The sequence below is a fragment of the Scyliorhinus torazame genome, chromosome 30 (assembly GCF_047496885.1).
Source record: "Scyliorhinus torazame isolate Kashiwa2021f chromosome 30, sScyTor2.1, whole genome shotgun sequence".
Taxonomy (NCBI): Eukaryota; Metazoa; Chordata; class Chondrichthyes; order Carcharhiniformes; family Scyliorhinidae; genus Scyliorhinus; species Scyliorhinus torazame.
The window spans coordinates 26,598,351-26,623,233 of NC_092736.1; the positions used below are offsets into that span (position 1 = coordinate 26,598,351).

At 47.5% G+C, this 24,883-nt stretch overlaps 1 protein-coding gene and 1 long non-coding RNA gene across 2 annotated transcripts in view; one reads left to right on the top strand and one right to left on the bottom strand.

Annotated features, from left to right (window-relative positions):
- The window catches only part of trip4 (thyroid hormone receptor interactor 4), a 139,662-nt gene that overhangs the window by 4,259 nt on the left and 110,520 nt on the right, over positions 1-24,883 (bottom strand). The window lies entirely within an intron of this gene.
- Positions 1,998-6,442, top strand: LOC140404287 (uncharacterized). Its single transcript, XR_011938489.1, has 2 exons — positions 1,998-2,144; positions 6,197-6,442. It is a non-coding gene; the product is annotated as an uncharacterized lncRNA (long non-coding RNA).

The window sequence follows — 24,883 nt, forward strand, 5'->3', positions numbered from 1 at the left end:
TGAGAGGTGGAATGTAATGACACATTCGCAATCAAAGAGCAGGACCACATTTCAAGCGAGTGCTGATTTTGAGGAGGTGTCAAATTTCTGTACCAATTAGCAGGACATTTCCTGAAGTTAGTGACACAAATTGAGAACACTGTAAACTGGCAGGATTCCAAGGAGAGTACTGGAGAAAGGCATAAATTATTTTTCGGATATAAAAAAAAAATCTTGCTGGCAAGAGGTTTCGACTGCAGAAAACTTCAGCGTATTTTTCTTTGCCACCTCTCATTTGAAATGAATGCTTCTCTGAGTATAGCCTTGAGACCATAAGACATAGGAGCGGAAGTAAGGCCATTCGGCCCATCGAGTCCACTCCACCATTCAATCATGGCTGATTTCAACTCCAATTACCCGCTCTCTCTCTTGTCACAGTATTTTTCCAACGCCAACCGGGAAAGATCAACAGCTGATACGCACTGTATCAGCTTTGGTATCTTCAGCAACCACGATCTTTGGGGAATGCACAAGAGGAATAAACCATACAGTTAGTTGCTGTAAAATCCATAACATGTTTACCACAGAATCTGAGTCGTCAATCACTAGCTGTCACTTCATAAGACCTAAAGTAGAAAGAAAATGATTTTTCTCGGGGGAATATAATTGAAAGATTTCCTTGAGCAGAATTTTACATTCCCTCGCCAGTGGTTTTATAGGCTGTGAAATTCTCTGGATGGTCTTCACACTGGCTCCCACCAGCCCCAACCTCACTGCAATTTTACAGCGAGGCACAGGCTAGCCGCCCTTGCATCAATTAAGGCCCTTAAGCGGCCAATAGACAGACAATTGTTTCCCAGCAGCCTCAATTTTCAGGCTGGTGGGAGGTGCTCCCGCCTCCCCTGGCTTTGCCACCAATACCCCTACCTGCCCTAATACCCCTGCCTGCCCCCCAGACCCCACCTGCTCTCCCTATTACGTTGCAGCGTATGGCACTGTTGGATTTAGAGAGCTGCTGGTCAATTATATTGGCCGATAGGGCTCTGAGGCAGGACTTCATCCCGATTGAGGGACGGAAGCCCTGTGCCTCCATTCATTGGAGCGTTATATGGTTGCAGGGCAGCCAGTACCGGCGGAGATGCATTCACCGCCAACTTGTGCCACTACTGGACAGCACAGTGGTTAGCACTGCTGCCTCACAGCACCAGGGAACCGGGTTCAATTCCGGGCTCGGCTGAGTGAGATTGCGGAGTCTGCACCTTTTCCCCGTGTTTGAGTGGGTCTCCTCCAGGTTCTCCAGTTTACTCACACGGTCCAAAAATGTGCCGGTTACATAGATTGGCCATGATAAAATTGCCCCACAGTGTTAAGGGATGCAGGCTAGGTGGGGTTACGAGGAGAGGGTGGTGGAGCGGGCCTAGGTAAGGTGCTCATTCAGAGGGTCGATGCAGACTCAATGGGCTGAATGGCCTCCTTCTGCACTGTAAGGATTCAATGGATATAATAATAATTATAATAATCGCTTATTATCACAAGTAGGCTTCAATGAAGTTACTGTGAAAAGCCCCTAGTCGCCACATTCCGGCACCTGTTCGGGGAGGCCAGTACAGGATATTCAGTTAGTAGGAAGGGAGACCCCAACATTCTGAAAATCCTGACCCTTTTGCCAATTTATTTGGGTGGGAGGGAGGGAAGGGAACAAGAAAAATTTGCATTTGGGGGCGGCCCGGTGGCACAGTGGTTAGCACTGCTGCCTCACGGCGCTGATCGAACCCGGGTCACTGTGTGGAATTTGCACATTCTCCCCGTGTCTGCCTGGGTCTCACCCCCACAACCCAAAGATGTGCAGGTTAGGTGGATTGGCCACGCTAAATTGTCCCTTAATTGGAAAATATAATTGTGTACTCTAATTTTTTTTTTTTTAAAGATAGATTTGCATTTATCTAGTGCCTTTCAAGATCACAGGAATTTATAGTGATTGAAGTACATTCAAATTGATGTTTTTATGTAGGAAATGAGACAGTTAATTGGAGCAGCAAGCTCCCAGAAATAGTCGTGCGATGATGACCTAATAATCATTTTTGTGACGTGGCAAAATGTCACCAACTGAACCACAGCAGCCGATCATAGTTTTGAAGCAGCTTCGGAGAACCATGGCGTGTGAGGTAATTCTGGACTTTGTATATCTACAGTAAATGGTAGAACAGAGGAACAAAATAACCACTACTGGCATAGGGGCGGCAAGGTGGCGCAGTGGTTAGCACTGCTGCCTCACGGCGCTGAGGACCTGGTTCGATCCCGGCCCCGGGTCACTGTCCGTGTGGAGTTTGCACATTCTCCCCGTGTCTGCGTGGGTTTCACCCCCACAACCCAAAGATGTGCAGGTAGGTGGATTGGCCACGCTAAATTGCCCCTTAATTGGGTAGTCTAAATTTATGTTTTTAAAAACTTGTACTGACATATGTGTTAATTAATTGTGGATACCGCTATAAAGACAAGAACACTTGCAGGTGAAATCTTCCCTTCCTCAGTCAATCTTCCCAGCACCAAATCTATCCAATGTATTTAGCTCTCCCAAGGGAGATTCTGAAACACTAATATGATAGAACCTTTCCGAGACACCAACAATGCAAAATGCCCATGCATGAATTTAATGTTACAACTCATAATTGCATGTTTACAATCCCCTGGTCCCTGAAGTACAGGAATCGTTTGTATTTTGCACATATCTGATAAACGACATCCATAACTAATCAAAACTATCAGATATTTACTTGCAAATTAATCAATCAGCACAATATCTATTACTTGTTTCTGTGGAAAACAATAGTATGCAGTGCTGAGCTGTAGATAATCTTTGTGAGGTTGACAAAGCAGTGGCCTCAAAAGCTTAGATGGCAATTATAAACCACTCGAGCTCTTTCCTTGATGAAATTAATAATAATAATCTTTATCAGTATCACAAGGAGACTTACATTAACATTGCAATAAAGTTACTGTGGGAATCCCCTAGTCGCCACACTCCGGCGCCTGTTCGGGTAAAAGGAGGGAGAATTCAGAATGTCCAATTCACTTAACAAGCACGTCTTTCGGGACTTGTGGGATGAAACCGGGGCACCCGGAAGAAACCCACGCAGACACGGGGACAGCGTTCAGATTCTGCACAGACAGTGACCCAAGCCGGGAATCGAACCCGGGTTCCTGGCGCTGTGAAGCAACAGTGCTAACCACTGTGCTACCGTGCCGCCCACGTGCTATTATAGCTCAGCCCATCACTCCTGAGTATCCACTTCGCCATACATTTGCATTTGGATTGGATTGAATTGGATTTGTTTCTTGTCACTGTTATGGGCCAGGGTTTAGAGAATCCCAAAGTGTATCATGGAGTTCACCTGACCCACGACTTTTACTAGATTGTGGTATGGGGAGCACACGGTTTTACTCTGCAGGTGTGATGCAACAGAAATCTACAGTACTTTTAAATTAAAACAATGTTTATTTATGAACTCAGTTAACCTTTTTAAAAGATAGTGAACATCTTAGCAACCATCAATTCAAATACAACCCCCAAAGAATACAACACTATGTAATCCTTAAACTTTCCTTTTAACATCCATAAGACATTAAAAAAAAACTTTTAATAGAAGCAAATCAGGTTTAAATTCACTACTGAGAACAGTTATCACTCTGAATTCACCAAATGATCTAGAGATAGTCTTTAGATGGCAGAGAGAAACAACACTACACCTTCTTTGGCTGGCTGTAGCTCCAACACAAACGAAACCAAAAAACACAGACACACCCAAGCTTTTCTCAAAGTAAAGCTAAAAGCTGACAGACAACCCAGCTCCACCCACACTCTGACACCACTACAGTAATAAACACCCATTTCTTAAAGGTACACCCACTAGTTATTCTATAAAAAACACCCATTTCTTAAAGGTACTCTCGCATGACATCACGTGTACTGAGGTACAGTGAAAAGGATTTTTCTGTGAGCAGCTCAACAGATCATTAAGTACATGGAAAGAAAAGGGAAATAAAAGAAACTACATAGTAGGGCAACACAAGGTACACAATGTAACTACATAACACCGGCATCGGGTGAAGCATACGGGGGTCTAGTGTTAATGAAGGATTGTAAGATAAGTAAAAAGAGGATCTGTTAGGGAGAGCTTACAGAGAGTCACCACAGGAAGCATATCAACGATCATCACCAAAAATTAAATGTCACTTATCCCGTTCACTTGTAACAATTGTCGGCTGAAATTGCCATCCTAAGTGACTATTTCAAAAGTAATCAATTGGTTGTGAAACACAGACACCAGAGAGTAACGAGGCCTACATAAATGCATGTTATTTTTCTTATTACAAGTTAACTACAAACAAGGTTCATTTGTCTAGCCTAAGATGTTATGTTATATCCAATTGGCTCCATTTCTAGTTTCCGCTGCATTCAATACGCTACCCGGATCGCCTTTCCATTCCAAGATTCCTATTTTTTTTCCAATTACTACTTCAATTTCTACAAACAGACAAGGATTTAAACCTCAGGATGTCCAACAGCACTTTAAAACCAATAGAAGTGCTTTGAAATGTAGTCACTGTTTTAATATAGAATTTGACTATTGTATTCATGGACAGTTTGTCCATTTTACCTTTCCATGTGCAGTACTTCACATCCTTCAGTGTTAAATTATATTCCCGGTTTGGCAGTATTTGCAAATGTGATCACTTTGCATTGTGTTCAAGCCCTAGTCATTGAAACAAATCAGCACAGTGAGTGCTTTCAATATTAATTAGGGATGTGTAAAGTCAATTATCTGCCTTTAGAGAATGGTAGCTGCCTTCCCAACGTTCAACCTCTTAAATGCAACGTTGGGTGTCAGGTACAGCTGTTATGTGGAAATAATTGAGAGTTTTCATGGAAGTCAGCTCTACAATGAACTCCCAGACCATTTAAAATAAACATGCATGGGAAAGCTATTATCTCAGTGCATTTTGCACAAATTCTGCCATACATCAGCTCTTGTGAAGGTCACTGTCCATTTATAAGACCACAAGACATAGAAGCAGAATTAGGCCACTCGGCCTATCGAGTCTGCTCCGCCATTCAATCATGGCCGATATTTTTCTCACCCCCATTCCCATTTCCAGACACTATTGCACACAGAAAGGTGTTCACCAAATATTGAGATCCAGCAATGAGTTGTTGCAGTGAGATTAGATTCCCACAAAAAAAAACTTGCATTTATATTGCAGTTGTTTTAACAACCTCTGGAGATCCCAAAATCACTGTTGTAAAGTGGGAAAGGAGCTAATTTTCACACAGCAAGTTCCCACAAAACTATTTTAGTGATATTGGATTGTATTGATGGAGATAAATGTTGGCCGGAAGTCTAGGGAGAACTCCTTTGCTCTACGGGACGGAGAAATCCGTCCATGATATTCAAACTTGCTCTCTGTAAATGTTGCACTTCCGACTGTCCTGCAAGTTTGCTCTTAGTGGGATGTTGTCTATTATTTTGTATACCCATTCTGAATTACATCACATGATTACCAGAAAGTATAGCGAAGCGACTTCCTTCTCCAATCTCTGGACTTCACATGATGTCCACCTTGATGGTTTAACTGTTCAGCATTTAATATTACAGAGGGAACAGGTTGACTTCAAATAGCAAGTGATGCTGCGAGGGTATTTCCATTGTTCTGGCCAAACCCCGATTCTCGTACTCGACGTGGGATGTCATCAAGACATCTGTTCTAGTTTCTACTTTAATTGTTTTGGCCAATAACTGATGTCACACAAAATTCAAATTCTGATAATCACATTGAGTGATCACAACAAGATCTGATGAACTCCAGGACTTGGGCAAATTCGAACTTCCAGCTGCTTTTCTCACAGCACACACACTGCCACACAGGCTGTTAACCCCCAGATGTGTATTCGAAGAGGACTGGAATGTCCAGGGTCTTGGGAGATTTGAAGGCCATTATGTCCCTTTGTCTGTATTAGAGACGATAATCAGTTTTTGAATGGTTTTACAAGTATCTTATCAGGAAGCACAGGAAGGGGTTCCATTGTTCCTTAGAGGAACCTCCAGCAGCCATTCAGGCAATGACTAGTTTTACATTCATCAGTGTTCATGTCCATTTTGTTTGACAGTGTACAACTCAGGTCTTTATTAAAGTCCACTATTTCCTTGTCTAATTCCAGGGTTTTTCTCCGTTGTCATGAGTTACTGATTGCCTTGATGTCTTCAGAAGAGACCTTAAACCGAAGACTGGTCGGCCCTATCTGGAGGACTCACCTGAACAATTGTTCACCTGACACTGAAGCACCTGCTTGAACTTTTGCCCACAAGACGCGGGAGCAGGGTTTAAACACGCAAACCTCTGCTATGTACACAGTTACAGCCAACTCCTTCAATTTATTTAGCAAACAAAAGCAAATCGTGTTTGAGTTGGCTTCTCGCAGCTTTATTTTGCTTCGGAAGCGGTAAAATTCAGTTGGCCAATTTGGTAATCATCAACATGACAGGCCAGGGTTATCCCACTGAAGTTGCCACACAGCAAGTAACTCATACGGAAAATAGGCAAATCACAAATAATCGGAAACAAAAAGCCTCGTTCGCACACAAGTCCAACTGATTTGGTTCTAGCCAAACTGCTGATCCCACTCTTTTCTGGAATTACAAAAGCTCTCTCAAAACTGAAGCCATCATCCCTCACAATAACCATGAAGACCAAGGCGATTATGCAGAGAGACTGGAGGAGCTGGGGCTACTCTCCTGGGTCACTGGCTGTGCGGAGTCTGCACGTTCTTCCCGTGTCTGCGTGGGTTTCCTCTGGGTGCTCCCGTTTCCTCCACAATTCCCAAAAGATGTGCTGTTAGGTAAATTGGACAATCTGAATTCTCCTTCAGTGTACCCGAACAGGCGCTGGAGCGTGGCGACTAGGAGCTTTTCACAGTGAAATGAAATGAAAATCGCTTATTGTCACAAGTAGGCTTCAAATGAAGTTACTATGAAAAGCCCCTAGTTCCCATACCGGCCTACCCGAACAGGCGCCGGAATGTGGCGACTAGGGGCGTTTCACAGTAACTTCATTGAAGCCTACTTGTGCCAATAAGCGATTTTCATTTCATTCCGGCGCCTGTTCGGGGAGGCTGGTACGGGAATTGAACCGTGCTGCTGGCCTGCCTTGGTCTGCTTTCAAAGCCAGCGATTTAGCCCTGTGCTAAACAGCCCCTGTAAGTCACTGCAGTGTTAATGTATGCCTACTTGTGACAATAATAAAAATTCTTATTATAGAGGGGTCAAAGGGTTTTGATAGAGTCAATAGGGAAGAGGGTCAGCAATGAGAGGACACAGATGTACGATAATTAGCAAAAGAACAGTGCGAGTGGCAGGGGAAAGAGGAGATTAATTTATGCAGGGAGTGGAACTCTCAGCTCAGCTCCCTTCTCTCCCCACAGATGCTGCCAGACCTGCTGAGATTGTCCAGTATTTTCCGTTTTTGTTTCTCTCTATAATGTTGCTCGTCTGTTTTATTCTAAAGTTGCTCCACATACTACTGTCCACAAGCAAATGTGAAATTCTCTCTCCATATTCCTTTTTATTTTATTTTTTTAAATTTAGAGTACCCAATTCGTAAAATAGAAACAATATGCTTGACATGGAGAAAAGGCCGGTGTAGACGTGATGGTGGGGGGGGGGGGGGGGGGGGGGTGGCTTCCTCAGAATCGTTATGATTTTAAAAAATAATTTGTTCACGGGATGTGGGCTTTGCTGGCTGGGCCATCCCTAACTGCCCTTGAACTGTGAGTCTGGTGAGACCACTTCAGACGTCATTTAAGAGTCAAACACATCGCTGTGGGTTCTGCAGTCAAATGTAGGCCAGACCGGGTAAGGACGGCAGATTTCCTTCCCTAAAGGACATTAGTGAACAGATGTTTTCATTTTACAACAATCGACAATGGTTTCATGGTCATCACTGGTCTTTAGATTTTTGCTGAATTCAAATATCACCATCGGATTCAAAGCTGGGATCCCAGAGCATTGCGTTGGCTCTCTGGATTATACGGCAAAGGAAAGTCTTGCAGGGAAATGGGGAAAGAACAGGGGAGTGGGATGAGTGGATAGCTTTTTCAAAGAGCCAAACAAAGGAACAATGGACCGATGGTTCTCAGTTTGTCTTGCAAACTGTTTGTTTTATCCTTCATGTAGCAGAGGTGAATAATTCCCTCCACTCAATGCTGCTTAGGTGGCGTAGTTCCAATTATAGAATCATAGAATTTACATTGCAGAAGGAAGCCATTCGGCCCATTAGGTCTGCAACCAGCCCTTGAAAGACCCCCACCGAAGCTTACACCTCCACCCTATCCCCGCAACCCCACCCAATCTTTGGACACTAAGGGCAATTTAGACTGGCCTATCCACCTAACCTGCACATGTTTGGACTGTGGGAGGAAACCGGCGCACCCGGAGGAAACCCACGCAGACATGCGGAGATTGCGCAAACCCCACACAGACAGTGACCCGAGGCCGGAATTGAACCCAGGTTTGTGTGGCAGCAGTGCTAACCACTGTGCCACCATGCCGCCCATTATGTAATTATTTAAAGTTATACCATCATGTTCTTAACTTTTATAATCTTTTGTACATTCAGCAATACCGAAGCAACACGTGGAGCAGCAGAACACTGGCCTGGGCACAAAGCCAAGACAGCTCTCTAAAGGGTCCTCTTTCAGGCAATTGTGTCAAAGGAAAGAGCACTTTAGTCGAGGCAACTGACTTTAAACGGAACAGCACATGCTGCAGGATCAGTGAATTGGCTGAAGACAGCAAAAGATTATCAACAAATTCTCTCATTACAATCAGATAAAAGCAAATTACTGCGGATGCTGGAATCTGAAACAAAAACAGAAATACTGGAACATTTCAGCAGGTATGACGGCATCTGTGGAGAGTGAAGGGAGTGGAACTCTCAGCTCAGCTCCCTTCTCTCCCCACAGATGCTGCCAGACCTGCTGAGATTGTCCAGTATTTTCTGTTTTTGTTTCTCTCTATAATGTTCTCCTCTGTTTTATTCTAAAGTTCCTCCTCATACCACTGTCCACAAGCAAATGTGAAATTTTCTCTCCATATTCATTTTTGTTTCCAAATAAGGGGCAATTTAGCGTGGCCAATCCACCTACCCTGCACATCTTTTGGGGTGTGGGGGTGAGACCCACACAGACATGGGGCGAATGTGCAAACTCCACAAGGACAGTGACCCAGAGCCGGGATCGAACCTGGGACCTCGGCGCCATGAGGCAGCAGGGCTAGCCCACTGCACCACCGTGCTTCCCTTTCTCTCCGTATTCATAAGCTCTGCCTGTGCAACAGGAGCCTGTGGTTTCGCTCCGTCAAACTCATTCATTTTTTAAAAATATAAATTTTGAGTACCCAATTCTTTTTTTTCCCCAATTAAGGGGCAATTTAGCGTGGCCGATCCACCCAGCCTGCACATCTTTGGGTTGTGGGGGTGAAACCCACGCAGACACGAGGAGAATGTGCAAACTCCACACGGACGATGACCCGGGGCCGGGATCGAACACAGGTCCGCAGCGCCGTGAGGCAGCAGTGCTAACCACTGCGCCACCGTGCCACCCGTCAAACTCATTCATGATGCACTGATAAACTATGTCACTAGGTGGGCAGCACAGTGGCGCAGTGGTTAGCATTGCCACCTCACGGCGTCGAGGTCCTAGGTTCGATCCCGGCTCTGGGTCACTGTCTGTGTGAAGTTTGCACATTCTCCCTGTGTTTGCGTGGGTTTCGCCCCCCACAGCCCAAAGATGTGCAGGGTAGATGGATTGGCCACACTAAATTGGCCCTTAACTGGAAAAACTAAATTGGGTACACTAAATTTTTAGGAAAAAAAACTATGTCATTAGAATGGCTGATATTTCTGCTTTTGTACATGAATGACATTCAAAGTCGATGTTGTTACAGCTGCTTATATGCAAATCTGTAATACATGATAATTTTCAAATCCATGCACTCCAACACCACAGGGTTCCATTGTGCAACAAGTTCAGTTGCTGGAAGAGCTACCAATTTGCTTACAGGCAAAAAACAAATTTAGGGATTCCTCTCCTGCTACTTACGGCTGGTGCAATTCAAATTCAGAATAGAGAATGTACAGTTGTGCATGTTTGTCAGCAGTAGCAATGCACAAATGAAATAGCCCAACTTTTAATCTAATTATATATTTTTTAAAAAGAGTTTATGAGGTAATAGACCTGATCTGTCAGAAACTGGAGACTTATACGAGGCATTAATTGGCCAGAGAGGGGACGGCTCTTGGTGCAGTGGTTAGCACTGGGACTACGGCGCTGAGGACCCGGGTTTGAATCCCGGCCCTGGGTCACAGTCTGTGTGGAGTTTGCACATTCTCCCCGTGTCTGCGTGGGTTTCACCCCCACAACCGAAAGGTGTGCAGGGTAGGTGGATTGGACATGGTAAATTGCCCCTTAATTGGAAAATAAATAATTGGGTACTCTAAATTTATTTTTATAATTGGAAAAAAATTAATTGGCCAGAGAGAGATGAGAAATATTAAATTGCAATCCAATGAACACAACACTTGCAGTTAAGGGAGAGGTTACATTCTCTCCTCCATTAAATTTCTCACATTGTAACAACTTTATAGATAAGTAAATTAGGAGAAAACATTGCACAAGGCTGATCCTGGGTGCTCCAGTGGATTACAGGTAACTTTTCGAAAGAGAAAATGCTGGAAAATCTCAGCAAGTCTGGCAGCATCTGTAGGGAGTGAAAAGAGCTAACGTTTCGAGTCCGATGACTCTTTGTCAAAGTTCAGGTAACTTTTCACCGGGGGGGGGGGGGGGGGGGGGGGGAATCTAATCCAAGTTTAAAGGAAGCCCAGATTAACAGGTTAGAAATTGGTTTACACACTCCGCAAGAAACTTCAGAGAGTCGTGAACACCGCCCAGTCCATCACACGAACCTGCCTCCCATCCATTGACTCCATCTACACCTCCCGCTGCCTGGGGTAAGCGGGCAGTATAATCAAAGATCCCTCCCACCTGGCTTACTCACTCTTCCAACTTCTTCCATCGGGCAGGAGGTTCAGAAGTCTGAAAACACGCACGAACAGACTCAAAAACAGCTTCTTCCCCACTGTCACCAGACTCCTAAATGACCCTCTTATGGACTGATTTCATTAACACTACACCCTGTATGCTTCATCCGATGCCAGTGCTTATGTAGTTACATTGTATATTTGTGTTGCCCTATTATGTATTTTCTTTTATTCCCTTTTCTTCTCATGTACTTAATGATCTGTTGAGCTGCTCGCAGAAAAATACTTTTCACTGTACCTCGGTACACGTGACAATAAACAAATCCAATCCAATCCAATCCAATGCAAACCGTAACAACCTGTTTCAGGGAAGCAGAGGACAGCCAGGGAAGTGAAAGGATGGGGCAGAGTAAAGAGAATTTCTTTAGATTGTAAACAACCACGTTGCGCTCGAGCTAGGAGTGTCCATAAAAGGGGATGTGCTCTGTTTCCCAGTGTTGAATCAAAATTAAACAAAAAATTTTGTTCCTATAAGCTTCCTCCCTGGAAACAAAGTTCCCTTAAAAATATTGAGTCCTTTTTAACGTTACATGATGAGCCCAAGGAGGTGCACTGTATGCCTGAGCCTGAGCGCAGCAATGCTGCAACAAAGGGGACAGGTGAGGTGCAAGTGCAGCGCCATTCAATATTTGATCAGCGGTGCTACTTGACTGGAGGAGATGGTGAGGGCACAGGGTGGAGAGGGGTGGGTACTGGGCAGAGGAGATAGGGTGGGCACTGGGCAGAGAGCGGCTGCAAGAGGAATTGCAGGTCGCCATGAGCAGAGACGGAGGGACAAAGGAAAGAAATAAAGGAATAGAAATGGAGTAAATGTACCGGAGTACATTTGCGAAAAAAAATTTAAGCGCACCTTGACTGTTTTTTCCCTTTTGGGGAATAGGGAAGGATTCCAGAAAAAGCTTTTTTTTTTAAAGCATGAATTCTGATGTTAACGAGACCTAAACATGCAACTGCTGGTTCTAGCTGCATTGGGTACATCACAGCAAAACTCGCCAATTTATTTGTTGCTTTTCCTTTGGCAGCGTCATAACGTCTCACTTACTTTATAATATTCTTGCCTCTTCAACCTACACACAGTCTGGGGAGAAGGCCTCTATCTCTTTGAACCTGTTGCCATGGATGGAGGAAGATGGATGACTTCACAACAAATCCCCCCCTGCCCCATCCCCACTCCTTCCTTCAGGAAGAAATGCCAAGCATGGACTCCAAATCGCTGGCTTTGAAAGCAGACCCAGGCAGGCTTGCAGCACGGTTCAATTCCCGTATCAGCCTCCCCGAACAGGCGCCGGAATGTGGCGACTAGGGGATTTTCACAGTAACTTCATTGAAGCCTACTTGTGACAATAAGCGATTTTCATTTCATTTCATTCATTCAGATCACCATTTCCCTAAAGCTGTGCTTGTATTGTATTCAGATGTATCACCAAAGTCAGAACAGCTTAAGCAGAATGATGTTCCTGTACTTACAAAGCATACTCATGAAAACACATGGAATTTTAAAAATAAACAAGATGTGTGAAAGGATCTATTTGTGCTCTATTATAATTCAGTGCAATCAGTCACACATCAGTAAGTCTAATCTGCTGGGAGAGACAGGAACGATGACATTCTGTGAATGAAGTCGCATGGCTGATTCTTGGAATTGGATTTGTTTAACCCTCCCGAGTGCAACAAGATCGTAAAAAAAAAAAGCCATGGTTCCTCTGAGAAAGTTAGGCTGGAATAAATATATTGCGGTTCATTCTAACATTGGCAGATTCAACACCACAAAGTCTGAATTGAACAGGTGGAGAATGGAACGAGGTTTGCGAAAACAAATTTAAGCGCACCTTGACTGTTTCTTCCCTTTTGGGGAAATAGGGAAGGATTCCTGATGCAACCATCAATTCACACGAGACAGAGAGGTGAAGTGAACAGTGGCTTTAATCAACTAGAACAGTGCCTGCCTGGGACTGCTCTGTACTGAGAGCCGCCTACAGGGCAGCTGCTCTTTATACCTCCCCTCAAGGGGGCGGAGCCAGGGGCAGAGCCCACAAGGGCACCAACATGATACAAGCGGTGTAATACAATACAATGGTCCATAGGTGGAGCCCACAAGGGCAACTACACAGTACAATGCAATACAGTGGTGAATGGTTGCCATAATACGTTCACCACAATTCTTGAATTGATTATCAGCCAGTGACACACGTTCTGAATGTTCTTTCTGTAACTAACAAGTCCTGGTGTCGGATTTGAACCCGGCCTTCTGGTCCAGCAGTAGGGGTGCTAATACTGTGCCACAAGGTCTCCTAGGTTTAGAAATAAGACCTCAACACCCACTACACACATTAAATGCAGCAGGGTCAGCATCTATCATGTGTCTCTAAACCCGACACTCTGAAGTGTTGTGGGACGCCATTAAGGTCAGGGCATGCTTTGGCTGCTTCCCTAACCCAATCTCTCGCCCGCCAATCTTCCCCGAACTTGGGCTTGTCGAGAGGAAAGCTCCTTCTGCCTGCTGACCACATTCATTGTTCAGCAACAACACTTTTCCTTGCTGAACACAAACTTCCTTCTGTGACAAACCCTGGTCGGGTTACCGATTTTTTGTTCAGCTCTGAATATTTGGCCATACGAGTAGTGCAGCTTTGACAAGCGGCACTACAGGTTTGTAGGATGTAGATCAGGTTCAAATTACACTAGACGTGGAGATTTTGATCTTAACCACAGCACTGTAGTTCACATGATGCAGAGTTTGGGACACATTTTCACAGGAGAGATGGAAATCAAGCAGGGGGTGCAGGAGCAGGCGGGACTTAGATATATTTTGTTGGTACTGATACCATGGAGCAGGTAATCGTTGAACAGCAACATTGGAAAAGAGCGGTGTGGTAGTCACCACTGTTTGTATAATAGTTGTATTAGAGGTAATACGGTAAGACTCCTGCACTACAGGTACGGGGGTAGATCCCTGCCTGCTGGCTCCGCCCAGTAGGCAGAGTATAAATGTGCGTGCACACCGAGCTGCTCCCATTTCTGGTAGCAGCTGCAGGAGGCCACACATCTCTGCTTAATAAAGCCTTGATTACTATCTACTCTCGTCTCGTCGTAATTGATAGTGCATCAATTTATTAAGCAGAGATATTACAGCGATGGAACTACGTGTCAAGCCAGATCGCCTACAGCTGCACCCTCAAGCAGCCAACTCCACGTCAGCCTTCGACCACTGGCTCGCTTGTTTCGAAAGCTTCCTCGGATCAGCGACTGAACAACCCTCGAACGCACAGAAATTCCAGATCCTGTACTCACGGGTGAGCTCCGAGATTTTTCCCCTCATCCGAGATGCACCCACTTACCCTGAAGCTATGGAGCTTCTGAAAGGACAATATATCTGGCCGATCAACAAACTCTACGCCAGGCACCTCTTGTCCACGCGGCAGCAACTCCCCGGTGAGTCATTAGATGATTTCTGGCGTGCCCTGCACATCCTGGCGAGGAACTGCGATTGCCAGGCAGTTTCGGCCACTGAACCTACAGAACTCTTAATCAGGGACGCTTTTGTTACGGGCATGGGGTCGGCGTACATCCGCCAGCGCCTATTAGAAGGGGGTACGCTCGACCTCGCGGCGACCAGGCAACTCGCTAACGGTAGCCTCCCGTAACGTACAGTCGTACGCTCCCGACCGCAAGGCTCCCTCATGGACATCCTCGGCCCCACCAGTAGCCGCCCACAGTCAATTCCAAGCCTGCGCCGTGAGGCAGCCAGCCAATCCCGGGGGGGGGCCCAAATGCTATTTCTGCGGGCAGGCAAAGCACCCCCGGCAGCGCTGCCCGGCGCGGAGTTCAATCTGCAAGATCTGCGGGAAGAAAGGACATTTCGCTGCTGTGTGCCAGGCCCTGTCGATCGCTGCTGTATCTAGGCCCAGTGTTCCTGCACCCCCCGCGTGCGACCCGTGGGCGCTGCCATCTTCCTCCCAGGAGACCACGTGCGGCCTGTGGGCGCCGCTGTCTTTAATGCCGCCTGCCATATGCTCCCCATGGGCGCCACCATCTTCGGCAGCATTGTGGACGGTGCCTCAAGACCCCTGCTCGTCGGGCACTTCATCTGGCCGCTCATCGCCTGCCACTGCCGCCGACCAGCCCGGGGCCTACCAACACCAGCTGCAGCTCGCCTCCATCACGCTCAACCAGTCCCAGCCGCACAACCTCGCAACCACGACGACGACCGTGAAAGTCGATGGCCACAAGACATCCTGCCTTCTTGACTCCGGGAGCACGGAAAGCTTCATCCACCCTGCTACGGTAAGGCGCTGCTCCCTCGCGGAACACCCCGTTACGCAGGAAATCTCTCTGACCTCCGGATCCCATTCCGTGGAAATCCGGGGGTACTGCATCGCCACCCTCACCGTCCAGGGCGTAGAGTTCAGCAACTTCCGGCTCTACGTCCTCCCCAACCTCTGCGCTGCCCTGTTACTCGGCCTGGACTTCCAGTGCAACCTCCAAAGTCTAACTCTAAAATTCGGCGGACCGCTGCCACCCCTCACCGTTTGAGGCCTCACGACCCTTAAGGTCGACCCACCTTCCCTGTTTGCAAACCTCACCCCGGATTGCAAACTATTCGCCACCAGGAGCAGACGGTACAGTGCCCAGGACAGGACCTTCATCAGGTCGGAGGTCCAGCGGCTGCTGCGGGAAGGCATCATTGAGGCCAGGAACAGCCCCAGGAGAGCCCAAGTGGTAGTAGTAAAGACTGGGGAGAAACACAGGATATTCATTGACTACAGTCAGACCATCAATCGGTACACGCAGCTCGACGCGTACCCCCTCCCACGCATATCTGATATGGTCAATCAGATTGCACAGTACCGGGTCTTTTCTACAGTGGACCTGAAATCTGTTTACCACCAGCTCCCCATCCACAAGGCGGACCGCCAATACACTGCGTTCGAAGCAGACGGCCGCCTTTACCACTTCCTTAGGGTTCCCTTCGGCATCACTAACGGGGTCTCGGTCTTCCAACGTGCGATGGAACGAATGGTTGACCGGTACAGGCTGCGGGCCACCTTCCCGTACCCAGATAATGTCACCATCTGCGGCCATGACCAGCAGGACCACGATGCTAACCTTTCCAAATTTCTCCACACCGCCAAACTCCTGAACCTCGCGTACAATAAGGAGAAGTGCGTGTTCTGCACCAACCGCTTAGCCATCCTTGGCTATGTTGCAGAAAATGGAGTTCTAGGGCCCGACCCCGACCGCATGCGCCCCCTCATGGAACTCCCTCTCCCCCACTGCCCCAAGGCCCTGAAACGATGCCTGGGGTTTTTCTCCTATTATGCCCAGTGGGTCCCTAACTTTGCGGACAAGGCCCGCCCACTCATCCACTCCACAGTTTTCCCCCTGACGGCTGAGGCCTGCCAGGCCTTCAACCGTATCAAGGCCGACATCGCCAAGGCCGCGATGCACGCGGTCGACGAGACCCTCCCCTTTCAGGTCGAGAGCAATGCATCGGACGTCGCTCTGGCCGCCACCCTCAACCAGGCAGGCAGGCCCGTGGCATTCTTTTCCCGCACCCTCCATGCCTCCGAAATTCGGCATTACTCTGTCGAAAAGGAGGCCCAAGCCATCGTAGAAGCTGTGCGGCATTGGAAGCATTACCTGGCCGGCAGGAGATTTACTCTCCTCACTGACCAACGGTCGGTTGCCTTCATGTTTAATAATACACAGCGGGGCAAGATTAAAAATGATAAAATCTTAAGGTGGAGGATCGAGCTCTCCACCTACAATTACGAGATCTTGTATCGCCCCGGGAAGCTCAACAAGCCCCCCGATGCCCTATCCCGAGATACATGTGCCAGCGCACAAGTGGACCGACTCCGGGCCCTACACGATGGTCTCTGTCACCCAGGGGTCACCCGGTTCTTTCACTTCATAAAGGACCGCAACCTGCCCGACTCCATTGTGGAGGTCAGGGCTGTCACCAGAGACTGCCAGGTCTGCGCGGAGTGCAAACCGCACTTCTACCGGCCAGACCGAGCGCACCTGGTGAAGGCCTCCCGCCCCTTTGAACGCCTCAGCATGGACTTCAAAGGGCCCCTCCCCTCCACCGACCGAAACACATACTTCCTGAACGTGGTCGATGAATACTCCAGATTCCCCTTCGCCATCCATGCCCTGGTATGACGTCTGCCACGGCCATTAAAGCACTCAACACGCCCTGTTCGGTTACCCCGCTTACGTCCACAGTGACCGGGGACCCTCCTTTATGAGTGATGAGCTGCACCGGTTCCTGCTCAGCAAGAGCATTGCCTCGAGCAGGACGACCAGCTAAAACCCCCCGGGAAACGGGAAGGTGGAGAGGGAGAATGGGACGGTCTGGAAGGCCGTCTTCCTGGCCCTGCGGTCTAAAAATCTCCCGGTCTCCCGCTGGCACGAGGTCCTCCCCGACGCGCTCCACTCCATCCGATTGCTACTCTGCACTGCGACTAATGAAACACCCCATGAACGTCTCCTTGCCTTCCCTAGGAAGTCAACCTCTGGGGTTTCGCTCCCAACGTGGCTGGCAGCTCCAGGACCCGCCCTCCTCCACAAACACGTGCAGCTCCACAAGGCGGACTCGTTGGTCGAAAGGGTACAACTGCTGCATGTGAACCCGCAGTACGCCTACATGGCGTACCCTGACGGCCACCAGGACACAGTCTCCCTCAGGGACTGGCACCAGCTGGATCCCCACCTACGGCCCAACACCACCCGACCCCCCCCCCCCCCACCCCTCCGATTGCCCCGGCGTCACCCACCCTACCCCCAGCGCACCTCACTACAGCCCCCGCCCCAGGACGATCTGTCCTCCCACTGGTTCCACCCGGGGATGAAGATGAGGACAACACGCTCCCGGAGTCACAGGCGACCAAGTCGGCGCCTGCATCAACACCAGGACCGAGGCGCTCACAGCGGAGGATCAAGGCACCCGACCGGCTAAATTTGTAAATTTTCACCAGACTGTAACCATTAAATCTTCACAAATGTGTAAATAGTTTTAAACCACCCCCGCTGGACTCTTTCTTAACAGGGGGTGAATGTGGTAGTCACCACTGTTTGTATAATAGTTGTATTAGAGGTAATACGGTAAGACTCCTGTACTACAGGTACGGGGGTAGATCCCTGCCTGCTGGTTCCGCTCAGTAGGCGGAGTATAAATGTGTGTGCACACCGAGCTGCTCCCATTTCTGGTAGCAGCTGCAGGAGGCCACACATCTCTGCTGAATAAAGCCTCAATTATTCTCTACTCTCGTCTCGTCATAATTGATAGTGCATCAAGCGAACCACTCAATTCCTCATGGATGCTGCATAGAGACCCCGAGCACAAGAATGTGGCAAAAGGAGGAAGCCATTCAGCCCCTCAGGCCATGTCCTTCATTGAATAGATCACGGCCAATCTACATCTTAATACCAAACACCTACCTGGAGTACCCTTGCCTAACAATCAACTATCAATCATAGTTCTCAAATTTTCAATCAATCCTCAGATTCACAGCTTTTGGGGGTTGGGCGGAGAAAGGGGAGGAGGAGGAGGTAGAGTGAAGAGAGAAAGAGAAGAGAGAGAAAGAGAAAGAGAAAGAAAGAGAGAGAGAGAGAGAGAGGAAGGAGGGAATTGTGTTCCGGATATCCACTACGGTGCAAGCACATTAGCACAGTGGTTAGCACTGTGGCTTCTCAACGCCAGGATCCCAGGTTCAATTCCCCGCTGGGTCATTATCTGGGCGGCGTCTGCGCGTTCTCCCCGTGTCTGTGTGGGTTTCCTCCGGGTGCTCCGGTTTCCTCCCACAGTCCAAAAACGTGCAGGTTCGGTGGATTGGCCATGATAAATTGCCCTTAGTGTCCAAAAAGGTTAGGAGGGGTTATTGGGTTACGGGGATAGGGTGGGTGTGAGGGCTTGAAGTGGGTCGGTGGAGACTCGATGGGCCGAATGGCCTCCTTCTGCACTGTGTTCTATGTACCTTTGAAGCAATGTTTCCTGATATCACTGAATTTTAAGATTTGGCCCGCTTGTTCTGGACTCTTCAAGGGCAGCAGATACCTGGGAACACCTCCACCTGCAAGTTACCTGTCAAGCCGCTCACCATTCTGACTTGGAACTACATCACCATTCCGTCACTGTCGCTGGGTAAAAATCCTGGAACTCCATTCCTAATAGCACAGTGAGTGTACCTACATCACATAGATTGCAACGGTTCAAGAGGGTGGCTCACCACCACCAAGGACAATTAGTGATGGGCAATAAATACTGGCCAGCTAGCTACACCCACATCCCATAGACAAATATATGAAAAAAAACTTTTAGCCGTGGTATCATTCTGGTGAATCTGTGCTGAACTCCCTCCAAGGCTCTTGTATCCTTCCTGGTGTGCTGCCCAGACATGAACGCAGTATTCCAGATGCAGTCTAACCAGAGCGCCTTTTCCAACTGTGGTAGAACATCCACCACTTGCATACCAGCTAGAATATAGAACATACAGTGCAGAAGGAGGCCATTCGGCCCAACGAGTCTGCGCCGACCCACTTAAGCCCTCACTTCCACCCCATGCCCGTAACCCAATAACCCCTCCTAACCTTTTTGGTCACGAAGGGCAATTTATCATGGCTAATCCACCCAACCTCCACGTCTTTGGACTGTGGGAGGAAACCGGAGCACCCGGAGGAAACCCACGCAGACACGGGGAGAACGTGCAGACTCCGCACACTGACCCAGCGGAGAATCGAACCTGGGACACTGGCGCTGTGAAACCACAGTGCTAACAACTACGCTACCGTGCTGCCCCAAACAGGAGAGAAAATAGCTCAAGGGGGATTTTATTTTATTTTTTATTCGCTTCAAATGCAACTTCCAAAATATTAATGGCGTTGAAGCAGAGGGCATTTCGTTGGCACAGAAGCCTGGCACTTTGACCGCACAATGAAAGCAGGTGTCGACCTCTGCCTCGAATGCCCAAATATGGCTGCAAGTTATTAGTTCTGGTGGCACCTGCTCTGCACTGCAGCAATTTTCACTCTCCACAGCACATGGAGGGAGTTATTACAGGCAGCTTTCTTGCTTGCAAAAGTCGGGCAGACACAAAAATATACATCTTCAAAGCAAGTTTCTGTGCTACATACTCTCCCCTAGCAGTTTATATAAACATCAATTATCACGTCGTTAAAAAGGGGCACCTGGCAGCCATTGGCATTGAATGACCCAGCATGACAGCTGGTCTTAATATCGAACTCCCCAAGCAGCCCCGCTAGCATGCTCTCATTGCACGCTGCCCTGCCTTTGATGACTGACCCTCTGCGCAGGCCAACCCCATTAACGGGTGGATTCACTGGAAAGGTTTGATGTCAACAGCACAAATGCTGTTTTATATTCGCAATGCCGGATCTGATCTCTTACAGCTCACTTCATTGCATTAGCGAAGAGGCGGTTTTACATTAGCGCCCAATTAGTGGTTGGCTGGTTACCATTATTGCTCTCATGTAGCTCCAACTGCAATGACGAAGGAGCCCTTCCCTCCCCACCCCCAGGAAACCAAAACGGCCTTTTGTAGAATAAAATTCGCACACAGAAAAGGAGATATATGCAAATCCCTGACACTGTGCAAGGAAATCTTCAAGATGTGATTTGTTTTGGATGCCATCAGCATTCGAACAACCAATCTGGCTCCGTGCCAGCCCGAGTCTGTTCACTTTTGCGTTGTCATGCCAACCAAGACATACGTCGTTCTCCGTATTTACATTTCAGATAAAAGACTGGCATAATTAAAAGGACAAATGCAAATCTTTCTCCTGACATGCTTTCCATCGAAAGAGACAGTTATTTCTTCCAAAACGCCTGTCAATTTCTTGCCCTTGCCCTCGAAAGCAGCAGCCTGCAGATTATGCAGCAATGTGTTCAGCTGCCCAAATCGAAAATCATCTCAGTGACCCTGCACTTAATTTAAAATGGCCATACAGCCTCGGCTAAAAATACACTCTTTCCAAACCAGCTGGTGCCCTCAGGCCATGTCCATCTGTGGATGTGGGTGTATAAGCCAAGCCTGCACTCCACTTACAGGCAAGCAACTTGCATAGGCAAATTCCTCACACAGTGTAAGCAAATTTCTACCAATTTCTTCACAAAACCCCTTTTTATACAGCCACCAGATCGACAATGGCTGCAGTATCACATGAAATACCACTGACTCCCGGCATTCGGGTCGCACACGAAGCTGAAGGCATTTGTCTCTCTGGGCCTTTCCTCCCACCAGCCTTAATGAATTGGGAAATTAACGCCGAGGCCGAGAGCACAAGTCTTGCATGTTGGGAAGCTGCAGCTTTAGCACAGCGATGCAGTAAATGAAAGGGTGATGACAATATCGTTGTAAAATCCTCGTCGCTCCCTACTGCAGAAGGGGGAACTTGCATTTAACAAGACCGCTGAAAATTAGCACAGATAATTGGCTTTAAGAGAAAAAGAACATGTATTTTTAGAGTAAGAAGTCTTACAACACCAGGTTGAAGTCCAACAGGTTTGTTTCGATATCACTAGCTTTTGGAGCGCTGCTCCTTCCTCAGGTGAAAGGAACTTCATCTGAGGAAGGAGCAGAGCTCCGAAACCTGTTGGACTTTAACCTGGTGTTGTAAGACTTCTTACTGTGCTCACCCCAGTCCAACGCCGGCATCTCCACGTCATGTATTTTTATAGCACTTTTCAAATCCTCAGAACATTTCAAAAGTGTTTTACAGACAATTAAGTACTTCTTGAAGTGTTGTATTGTCAGAAACATGGCAGCCAATTTCCACAAAGCCAGCTCTCACAAACAGCATCGAAGGATGAATGGGCAGGACATCAGGGAGAAATCTCCTGCTCTTTGAAATAAGGCCACAGGATATTTTAATAATAATCTTTATTATTGTCACAAGTCGGCTTACATTAACACTGCAATGAAGTTACTGTGAAAAGCCCCTAGTCGCCACGCGGGGGAGAATTCAGAATGTCCAATTCACCTAACAAGTATGTCTTTTGAGACATGTGGGAGCAAACCGGAGCACCCGGAGGAAACCCACGCAGACACAGGAGAACGTGCAGATTCCGCACAGACAGTGACCCAAGTAGGGATTTGAACCCGGGTCCATGGTGCTGTGAAGCAACAGTGCTAACCACTGTGCCACCCTGCCACCCACCTGAGGGGAGGAAAAGCCTCAGTTTAATATCTCAACAATGCAGCAATGCATAATTCTCTCAATAATGCGGCAGGAAACCTGTTCAGACTATGCGCTCAAATTCCTGGAGCAGGACTTGAACATAGGAGACGTGCTAAATGAATATTTTTTGTCAGTATTCACACAGGAAAAAGACAATGTTGTCGAGGAGAATACTGAGATTCAGGCTACTAGACTAGAAGGGCTTGAGGTTCATAAGGAGGAGGTGTTAGCAATTCTGGAAAGTGTGATAATAGATAAGTCCCCTGGGCCGGATGGGATTTATCCTAGGATTCTCTGGGAAGCTAGGGAGGAGATTGCTGAGCCTTTGGCTTTGATCTTTAAGTCATCTTTGTCTTCAGGAAGTGCCAGAAGACTGGAGGATAGCAAATGTTGTGCCCTTGTTCAAGAAGGGGAGTAGAGACAACCCCGGTAATTATAGACCAGTGAGCCTTACTTCTGTTGTGGGCAACGTCTTGGAAAGGTTTGTAAGAGATAGGATGTATAATCATCTGGAAAGGAATAATTTGATTAGAGATAGTCAACACGATTTTGTGAAGGGTAGGTCGTGCCTCACAAACCTTATTGAGTTCTTTGAGAAGGTGACCAAACAGGTGGATGAGGGTAAAGCAGTTGATGTGGTGTATATGGATTTCAGTAAAGTGTTTGATAAGGTTCCCCACGGTAGGCTACTGCAGAAAATACGGAGGCATGGGATTCTGGGTGATTTAGCAGTTCGGATCAGAAATTGGCTAGCTGGAAGAAGACAAAGGGTGGTGGTTGATGGGAAATGTTCAGACTGGAGTCCAGTTACTAGTGATGTACCACAAGGATCTGTTTTGGGCCACTGCTGTTTGTCATTTTTATAAATGACGTGGAGGAGGGCGTAGAAGGATGGGTGAGTAAATTTGCAGATGACACTAAAGTCGGTGGAGTTGTGGACAGTGCGGAAGGATGTTACAAGTTACAGAGGGACATAGATAAGCAGCAGCGCTGGGCTGAGAGGTGGCAAATGGAGTTTAATGCAGAAAAGTGTGAGGTGATTCATTTTGGAAGGAATAACAGGAAGACAGAGTACTGGGCTAATGGTAAGATTCTTGGCAGTGTGGATGAGCAGAGAGATCTCGGTGTCCATGTACATAGATCCCTGAAAGTTGCCACCCAGGTTGAGAGGGTTGTAAAGAAGGCAAACGGTGTGTTAGCTTTTATTGGTAGAGGGATTGAGCTTCGGAGCCATGAGGTCATGTTGCAGCTGTACAAAACTCTTGTGCGGCCGCATTTGGAGTATTGCGTGCAATTCTGGTCGCCGCATTATAGGAAGGATGTGGAAGCATTGGAAAGGGTGCAGAGGAGATTTACCAGAATGTTGCCTGGTATGGAGGGAGGAAGATCTTATGAGGAAAGGCTGAGGGACTTGAGGCTGTTTTCGTTAGAGAGAAGGTTAAGAGGTGACTTAATTGAGGCATACAAGATGATAAAAGGATTGGCGAGGGTGGACAGTGAGAGCCTTTTTCCTCGGATGGTGATGTCCAGCACGAGGGGACATAGCTTTAAATTGAGGGGAGATAGATATAGGACAGATGTCAAAGGTAGGTTCTTTACGCAGAGAATAGTAAGGGTGTGGAATGCCCTGCCTGCAACAGTAGTGGACTCGCCAACACTAAGGGCATTCAAATGGTCATTGGATAGACATATGGACGATAAGGGAATAGTGTAGATGGGCTTTAGAGTGGTTTCACAGGTCGGCGCAACATCGAGGGCCGAAGGGCCTGTACTGCGCTGTAATGTTCTATGTTCTAACTGGGCCATGGCTGCCTGCAGAAGTAGCAGAAAGGAAGCGGGCTCTGATCCTGAACTCTCTCACAACAGTAAAAGTCACCATTGTCCCAGATGACCACAGGCTGCTTTCCCCTTTGAGGGGGGAGAGCTGACTGGTGGTGATTTAACTCGAGGATCACCACACTTCAGGCGAGGGGTAAGGTTGAGAAGTCATGAATAACTTCAGCTGGTATGGGAATTGAACCCATGCTGCTGGCCTTGTTCTGCATCCCGAACCAGCTGTCTAGCCAACTGAGCTAAACCGGCGGCGTGCCACTCAGAACAGTAAAGACAAGGTGGACTGCAGAGTTTTAGAGTAATCCCCAGTAACTGTAAACATTTCACTTGGAAAGTCATTTAAATTGATCTCATCCTCCGTTTATGCCGACTCCTATTTTTTGGGAAGGAACAATATTAGGCTGGTTACACAGTCCCTTTGCATGCCTTCAACTGAAGTAACTTTCTGAACAGGACATCAAAGTCACATACCTTGACCTGTCTGTCTTGCACAACTGGTTCAGCCTGAACAAGCAGTTGAAGAACAAGGTTTCACTCTTGGCAGCAGCAGATTAATGATGTGTTTGCTCGAGTACTCAACTGGAGGAAGTCCGAGCTCATTCATGACAGCTGACAGGGTCATACTGGTTGTAGATAATAGAGTGGGTTTGGCACTGGCCTTTCATCTTTGGGATCTGGGTTGAAACTTACAGGATACTGCGAGGCCGAGATAGAGCGGGCG